The sequence below is a fragment of the Octopus sinensis genome, linkage group LG13 (assembly GCF_006345805.1).
Source record: "Octopus sinensis linkage group LG13, ASM634580v1, whole genome shotgun sequence".
Lineage (NCBI taxonomy): Eukaryota > Metazoa > Mollusca > Cephalopoda > Octopoda > Octopodidae > Octopus > Octopus sinensis.
The window spans coordinates 27183748-27192944 of record NC_043009.1 but is presented as its reverse complement, the minus strand read 5'-3'; positions in this window follow the sequence as shown (position 1 = coordinate 27192944).

Here is a 9197-nt window from a genome sequence, read left to right as displayed (position 1 = left end):
GAAGAAAGCTACTGTTGTTGCGATAGTAATCGAAGAGGGATAACTTCCGGTCATATCTTCAGAATATCACCACTCTGTTCTATTCGTATGGTTTCTTTCGTTTGTGTTCATAATTGAGACATATGCATAACAAATAGAGATAAATATATGAAGCATTGAGGAGGTTTGCTTAAACCGTAATACAGAGAAAGATTGTAATATAAATGTCCTCACGATGAAAAGTTATGAGTGTTTATAATCCTGATATACAGACACATATACATATAAATATATGTTTGCGTACACTAAACCGGAATATCTACACGTCCCACCATCCGTATAAATCATAACATTTCTGCTATGTTACCTGACGGAATTGACTTGACTTATGTTGCCGCACATGGAACATGGCCTGTCGCATAGAGATAATGATAGTGTTCTCCTATATTCAATGCACCTTTTAAAGATCTAATATGGTAAATGAAATCCTTCAGTGCACCCGTCAATCGATGTTTGTCCTATTGACTTCAGGACAAATAAGAAATTGGCGATGTAGCGTTCCTTCAAGACAATATGGAACTGAGTTTAATATTCACCGTAGTATTGCAATGACTGATGCCATGCGAACGTTCAAAGTGCTAGAAATAGTAGTCACATTCTTTCACTATCACACTCAGATGTCTTATAAATGAACGGGATATTGACTAACGTAGCCCCGGATTTTTAATTCAAATCTGAGTTTATTCCAAATTGAAATCTCTGAGTCGTTTAATAACTTCTGCAGGGAAATCATAAGAATGTATAGCATTAATGTTTATTAGGATGATATAAATAAATGCATTTATGATTTTGCGATAACAATAAAAACTAAAATCAGTTTTGAAAGCCATATTTCTTTGGAACTAAGTAACGATCTTCTAGACTAACTTTAAAGAAAATTTGAAGGTTTCTGTAATCTACCTAAGTTCTATCGAAAAATTCTCAGGAGAATTAACCTCTGCAAGCTGATGGCTCACGGTTTATAAATCTATAGTGTTAACCTAAGATTAACATTATAGATTATAGATTATAGTTCATAACTCGACGCTGGTGTTCCACACCATTAGCAAGGCTTTTGCCGAATCGCTAAGTTAGGTAGGAGCCTAAACAAACAAACAAGCGGTGTGATGGGACAAGCGGTATGGTGGGACAAACACAGGCATAAAGGTGCGCAAACAAACACACACACACATACACACCTACACACACACACACACACACACACACACACACACACACACACACACACACACACAGGAAAAGTTCTTTCATTTTCTGTCCACCAAATTCAATCACAAGATTTGGTCGGCTTGAGGCTATGGCACAAGACACGTGCCCAAGGTGCTGTGCAGTGAGACCGAACCCAGAATCATTTGCTTCAGAAGCAAACTTCTTATATATAATTTGAATGGAAGCAATACAATGGAAAATTAGAGGAACATGACCTATTATCCCATAGAATATTCAATATATATATGTACTTTCTTCGACATTAATAAATCAATATAAAGTTCGAGATAATATAGTATTAAAAACATACATGTATATAAACATATAAATATTTAATATTTAAAAACGCGCAAATATTTAAAAATATTTTTAAAATATATAAACACATAAAAAGATACATAAATAGATATAAAAAAACGTCGATATGATTATAAGATAAAAACTCGTAGGTATTTAAAAATATTTAAAAATACTCATAAATATATATAATACTCAGGCAAAATAGAAAACTTCAATATAATATAAGACATCTTGAATTATCGTGTGAATTATTCACACGATAAGATTCAAGGGATTAAAAATTCACAAGTTACAATACAGAGTCCAGTGGAAAGTTTGAAATTATAAAACATTAAAAGGACATACTAATATACGAAGATAATGTTCCATCGACGGGCCGTTTCGGAGATATGTCAGATAATATGACATAAATTTCATATTTTAATGAAACAGACACTCCCATCATCAGGGAAGTGTCTGTTTCATTAAAATATACGGAAGTGGAAGTTTACGGCTTATAAGGCATTCTTATTTGGTGAAGCGAGATGTCGCCACGTCTTCGAGATGGGAGTGCTTTTTCAATCGCTCTGATCAGCTGCCGCCCGTCTTAAACTGGGCAGTCCCCAGTCCGTAGGGTGATGATCCACCACGTCTATGGAGCTTGGACAAAAACTGAAAAGCAGACGTAAAGCCCAGCACCTGGCAAAAGACGAAGAAAACTGAAATTGACCCTATTGAAACTGGGACCTGGAATGTCAGAACAAATGGCAACTGGAATGGACATTACCGACCTGGATAAAACAGAGGGCATCAGGAAAACGGCAATCATTGGCAGGGAGCTCACACGTCTGAATGTAGACATCACTGCTCTGCAAGAGACAAGACTAGATGACTCTTCTGGAAGAGCCTTGGGGAAGATGAGGGGAGAATCCATGGTGTGGGATTCGCAGTACACAACAGATTGCTGAACAAGATCAATGCTCCTCGAGGCATTTCTGAGCGCATCACTATCATGGAAGTGGGGACTAAAACTGGAAACGTCCATCTCATTAATGCCTGTGTTCCGATTCTAACAGCAGAAAATGAGAAGAAAGATCAGTTTTACGAGGAACTTCAGGATGTGATAAAGAGTGTCCCAAAGGCAGGCCAACTCTTTCTCATGGGCGATTTCAATGCAAGTGTAGGCGCTGATCACCAAGCGTGGCCCAACTGCCTTGGACAGTTTGCACTGGGGAAAATCAATGAGAATGGCCAGAGACTCTTAGAATTCTGCACAAATAACAACCTGTGCATTGCAGACACCTTCTACAATGGCAAAGACCGGTATAAAGTTTCATGGTGCCATCCAAGATCAGGTCATTGGCACCAGATTGACTTCGTCATCGTCAGAAAGATTGATGTCAACACTGTGAAGAAACCAAGATCCTTCCACAGCTGGAGTGCCTCAATGTTCAGTATTTTCACCCTTGCAATATTTCCTGTACATCAAGAGCTTACGAGCATTCATCTTCAACTAATTACCAAATTCTTATACACCCATTTAGACGAAACATGAGGTAAAGATGGTCACAAAGAAAACACCAAGAGCCAAAATACCAAAGAAACCTAAGATCAATACAAAAAACACCCAAGATCCAGCGATGAGAACCAAATTTCAAGAATATGTTGAAGAACAGCTCCAAAACCTAGATAGCTCATTTCCTGACGACATGTGGAACAACATGAAATCAGCAATATATGATTCTGCGTCGAGGGCCTTTGGAACGGATCGAATTTCCAAAGAGGACTGGATCGAAGCCAATGCATCAATACTAATGCCATTACTTGAGAAAAAGCACAAGATCTTCATAAAGCACAATAGAAAGCCAACAGAAAGTACAAAGCAACAGTTACGTACCGCAAAATCCAACCTTCAAAACGAAACTAGAAAATATGCCAACCAGTACTGGGATAAATTATGCTTAGAAATTCAACAGGCGGGTGACATGAGTAACACCAGGAAAATGTATGAGAAGCTTAGAGTTGCTATCGGACCAACAGTGAGTAAAGTGGCAACTCTCAAGTCTGCAACAGGTGACCATCTGACGGACAAGAAGAAACAAATGGAAAGATGGGTGGAACATTACTCTCAATTGTACACAAAGGAGCGAAATGTTGATAGACAGCTTGATGAGGCCATTCCTTGACATACCACCAACGGAAGAAGAATTCTCCACTGCAATCGATGAACTTGCCAGAGGAAAAGCACCCGGAAATGACAATATACCTGCTGAAGTGTTGAAAGAGAACAAAGATGCCCTCCTTCCACATTTATACAAGTTACTAAAGACGTGTTTGGCTGGAAGTAAAAATTCCACAGGATATGAGAGATCCCAAGATCATCACTCTCTATAAAAATTAAGGGGAGAAAGGAGATTGCAATAACTACAGAGGCATCTCACTTCTGAGCGTCACTGGAAAAGCTTTTGCGAGTATCATTATGAAACGACTTCAGAAGCTAGCAGAAAGTGTACTACCAGAGAGCCAGTGCGGTTTTAGAGCTAACCGCTCAACAATGAATATCATCTTCTCCATTCGTCAACTACAAGAAAAATGCCGGGAGCAGCAATTACCACTCTATATAGAATTTGTCGATCTGACAAAGGCATTTGTTACAGTCGGCGGATTAAGACTGTACGTGGTGCTTTGAAAATGTGGCTATCCCCCAATACAACTGCAACTCATTGTTTCGGTCCATGATGACATGAAGGCTACCATTCCGTTTGACAGTTTAATATCAGATAGCTTCAACATCAAGGTTGTGTCTTAGCACCAATTCTTTTCAGCATTTACTTTGCTGTATTGCTGCAGTATACATTTCAAGAGTTACCGGGAGATGTCTGCCTTTGTTGGAGAACTGATGGGTCACTCTTTGATCTTTCTAGACTTCGGGCCAAGTTTAAGATCAATAGAGCAACAATAAGAGACTTTCTCTTCGCCGACGATGCGGTACTTGTTGCTCACAGTGAATAAAATCTACAAATAATGATGGACCACTTATCATCAGCATGCAAGGCCTTCAGCTTTGTCATCAGTGTAAAGAAGACAGTCATCCTCACTCAGGAGGATGCAGTGAAGGGCCATATCAAGCTCGATGACAAAGAGCTTGAGACAGTGGATAGGTTCTGTTATCTAGGGTCTACCATTTCCCCTACTACTTCACTTGATAATGAGATTAATGTCAGGACAGAGAAGGCAGCAACAACTTTTGGAAGGCTGACAAAACGAGTATGAAACAACAAGAGATTAGACATCAAGACAAAGATCATGATTTATGAAGTATGTGTTCTCAGCACACTCCTCTATGGATCTGAAACATGGATCTTGTACAGCTGATAGGAAAGGTGCCTCGGCATTTTCCATCTCAGATACCTTTGCAAGATCTTAGGCCTAACATGGCGCGACAAGGTCACCAATATTGAAGTGCCGGCGCAGGCGAGTCTTCAAAGCATGACAGCCGTCTTGTGTATGAGAAGACTGAGGTGGCTGGGGCATGTCAGGAGAATGGATGACCATTGAATCCCGAAGCACCTGCTCTATGGAGAACTGGCCCAGGGCAAGAGACCAAGAGGAAGACCGAAACTGAGGTATAAGGACACTTGTAAAACTAGTTTGTCCAAGTGTGAGGTGGATGTCAGCTCCTGGGAAGACAGAACAACATGGAGAACTGTGGTGAAGGAAGGAACTGCTTCGCTAGAGAGCAGCTACAGAAAAAAAACAAGTTGACGAAAGGAAAACAACAGAAATGCAGAGCGCCGAGCCAACCTCTTGGTATGTAAGTACTGTGACATTCTGCGCTTCAATCATAGGAAGAATCAGCTATGAAGAAGCTGCAAGAAGGGGAGCCCCTAATATGTTCGATTAAGTGACCTCTAAGCTAAATTGACCGTCTGCATAGACGAAAAGGGCCAATAATATATATATATACATACATACATGCATACATACATACATACATACATACATACATACATACATACATACATACATACATACATACATACATACATACATATATATATATATGTGTGTGTGTGTGTACTTTAATACTATAATCCTTAAATCTCCATTACCTATTTTAATCCCTTCATGATCGTCTCACATTGGAATTTCCATCATCTACTCCATCATGCCACTACTCAGGCATTGGATTAACAACTCATAGTTTTATCCCCAACTACTTACTTACTAAGTTTACCTTCACCTTAATAAATTCGATCCCCAGATAGTATGCACATATCATTCAATCTGAGAACCTTTATATTTACTTATACTTATTTATACAGAACATAGATTAAATAATCTAGTCATTGACTCTATAATTTAGAATATCACTACCAGCCAACACCAATAACTTCATTATTGTTTATAAGAGTATAATTTACATAAGTGGATAATCTTGAAATCCCTCCAAGCAACATATATTTTTCCAGTCACTATATTATATTATATTGTAATATTATAGGATTATCATGATCATTATTATTATAATCTTTTTCTTTGTATTTTTTCTTTGTAGTTTATCTTTAACTTCCATCTTAATATTCATCTCAGCTTATCTTATTTCTTATTTCTTATTCAATTTTTTTATTTTTACTTTTATTTTTATCTTTGATCTTTTACTTTTATTCTTTATATTTTTTATCTTAGCATTTCCATTTTGATCTTTACCACTTTGATCTTTACCTCTCTGTAACCTATTAATAATTAATATTTATTATTATTTATCTTTTAATGTGTTATGTCAGATACCTTTTGAGCATTTCGAAATATACTTGATAGTTTTTGATATATTATAGATATACAATTGATATATTATTGGTATATTATCAGTTTAAGCTATCAGTATCTTACTAATTCTAATACCATTTTACTATCACGTTTTATTTTTAAAAACGATCCTTGTAAAAATCCTTTCATCATTTTATTTCTTTCCTTTAATGCATTCCATTGACTGATAATCCATCACTCCGACTTGTAGTTACTTAGTAACAGACCTACGGGATTTGTCATAGATAGAAAATAAACCCACTTTTTAGAGGTATACTTGCCATCTCAATATGGCTAACCACTAAGGGTGGGTGTTACTGTAGCTTGTCTCCAGCTGGCTTTAGGCACACTTTCTGTGCCCTTATGGTATTTAAATACCATAAGGGCACAGAAAGTACAGTAACACCCACCCTTAGTGGTTAGCCATATTGAGATGGCAAGTATACCTCACATTGTCGTGCAGTTACTGTTTATATCTCGTTCAGAGATTTATTATTGTTTAAACCCACTTTTTTAAACTTTTAAATAAATTAATTAATTAAAAAATTAATTAATTAATATATGGAACTCAATCTTTGGAGGTAGAACATTAAATTATATTAAAGTATTATATTATTAAATTAAAACTGTTATGTACCCCAAAACAAGATAGACACTTATAAGATGTAATGTGTGTGTGTGTATACATGAATCTATGGACGTAAACGTATGCAGATATTATACATGGGGAGATTTATATGTATGCATGTGTGTGGGGTGTATATATATATATATGAGGATATATGTATGTATATGCATATATGTGTGTGTATAGATATCTATATCTGTACATATGCTTAGTAGTGTATGTATATATTTAACTGTAGATATGTATATATTTAACTGTAGATATGTGTAGAGATATGTGTGTATTTCCATATGTTTAAGGTTGTGTATCTCATGCTGTACTGTATGAGACATACTTATATATATGTGCACAAGTAAGTGTAAATACATACACACATATATTATATACTTATAAAGCTAGTAACTTGTAGTGGCGGATGGGTATAAACTGACCACTAATAACAAAGATATCAAATTAAGATATCTATTAAGAAGTGATTTATGACCATTACCACCCCATCAAAACCAAAATCTTATTCTCAACTCTTTTAGCATCTTATCTCTTTATCTCAATTCTTTTATTTTATTATTATTTTATATTTTTTAGATTTCTTTATATTTTTATATTTTTTGTTACCCTTATTTGACCAACTTTTTTTATATTTATATGTAGTTCTAACACTATTATCCTTATTTTAATTTTTTTAATTCTTTAAAATTCTTTACTATTCTTTTACTACTTTATTATCCTTATCTTTTGCTTCCATTGTCCTTTACATCCAGTACCCTTGGCCATTATCCCTTATTTCATATTTTAACATTTATTTTTCTCTCTAATTTCTCTTCTCTCTTTTTTCTCTCTCTATTTTCTTTTCTTCCTTTTTTCCTTTTCTTTCTTTCTTTCTATTTTCCTTCCTATATTTTCCTTCCTATATATATATATATATATATATATATATAACGAGCGGGGTTTTAGAAGAGTTTAAAATTACAAGGTAAAAATTGGAAAAACTTTTTTAAACCATCAGGTTTTCAAATGTTCACAGAAATTTCAGTGGGTTTCACAGGGATAGCAATATCAAAGTAAATGTTCGGCGAAAACCATAACAAATGTACATTAATGAAAGTTCAGTCATACTGAGTTTCTATAGAATAAGTGAAGAGAGAGAATAAAGAAAAGAAAAAGAAAAGAGTTCTTTTAAAAAATTTATGTTGACTGGTGATACAGAGTGGGCAGATTTTCGAAATCCAATGAATCTTTATACAGTTATACAGTCACAAAATTTACAAATACACTTTCTCAGGGAGATATGATATACCTATTATAATGGGTAATACTACATATACTTTTCATATTTTTTACACTGTGATGTAACTCTTTGGAATAACAATGTATGCGGCTGAAGAGAGCTTTAAGCCATCTTTTATATCTATTATACAATGATGTAATGAAGAGGTCGTTTATAAAGCTTGAAACACGTGTACCGCGATATCTTTTGTGTTCTGATTTTAATTTTATTTGATATATATATATATATATATATATATATATATATATATATATATATATATATATTAGTTATCGCCATACTAATATGGCAGTCTATAAATATAAGACTAAAAGCTGTCGCTGATTAGCTCCAAGAGGCCACCGCCTCTAGCTAGCTATATGACACACGAACCTGCGTCCATTACAACCTTCGAACAGGGGAGGTCAGCCGCTTCACCTTGCTAGTCAGACATCTGCAGACATGTTTCAGGGTTGTTGCTCTTTATCAATGCAGCGTAGTATATATATATATACAGAGAGAGAGAGAGAACTGGACGCTCATTGAGAAACAAGCAGTGCTTTCTTAATCGAACCAACCAGAACGGTAAATGACCATCAGGAAAAAAACTAATTAGCCAGTCCATACAAGGAAGCTGAACTTGACCAAAACAAAAAACAAGTTGTTCCAAACGGAAAATATTCTTTGTCAAAATAGTGACGTAAAGAAACATGCAACCAATCAGAACTTGTCCTTGAAACTAGGAAGCCAATCAACCAAAACGTTAAACTTTGACAAAACAAAAGATATATTCTTTGGTCAAACACATCCCCGAGAAAAAATAAGACGTCATCAAAATTATAAACAATCAAAAATTGTCTCCTTTTCCGAGAAAACATATACATGCACAAGGTATCTTTCGATTCCAAAATGCCGTGAAAGGGGAAGAGATCAATACACTGAGACTAGAGTTGAAAAAAACAGAAC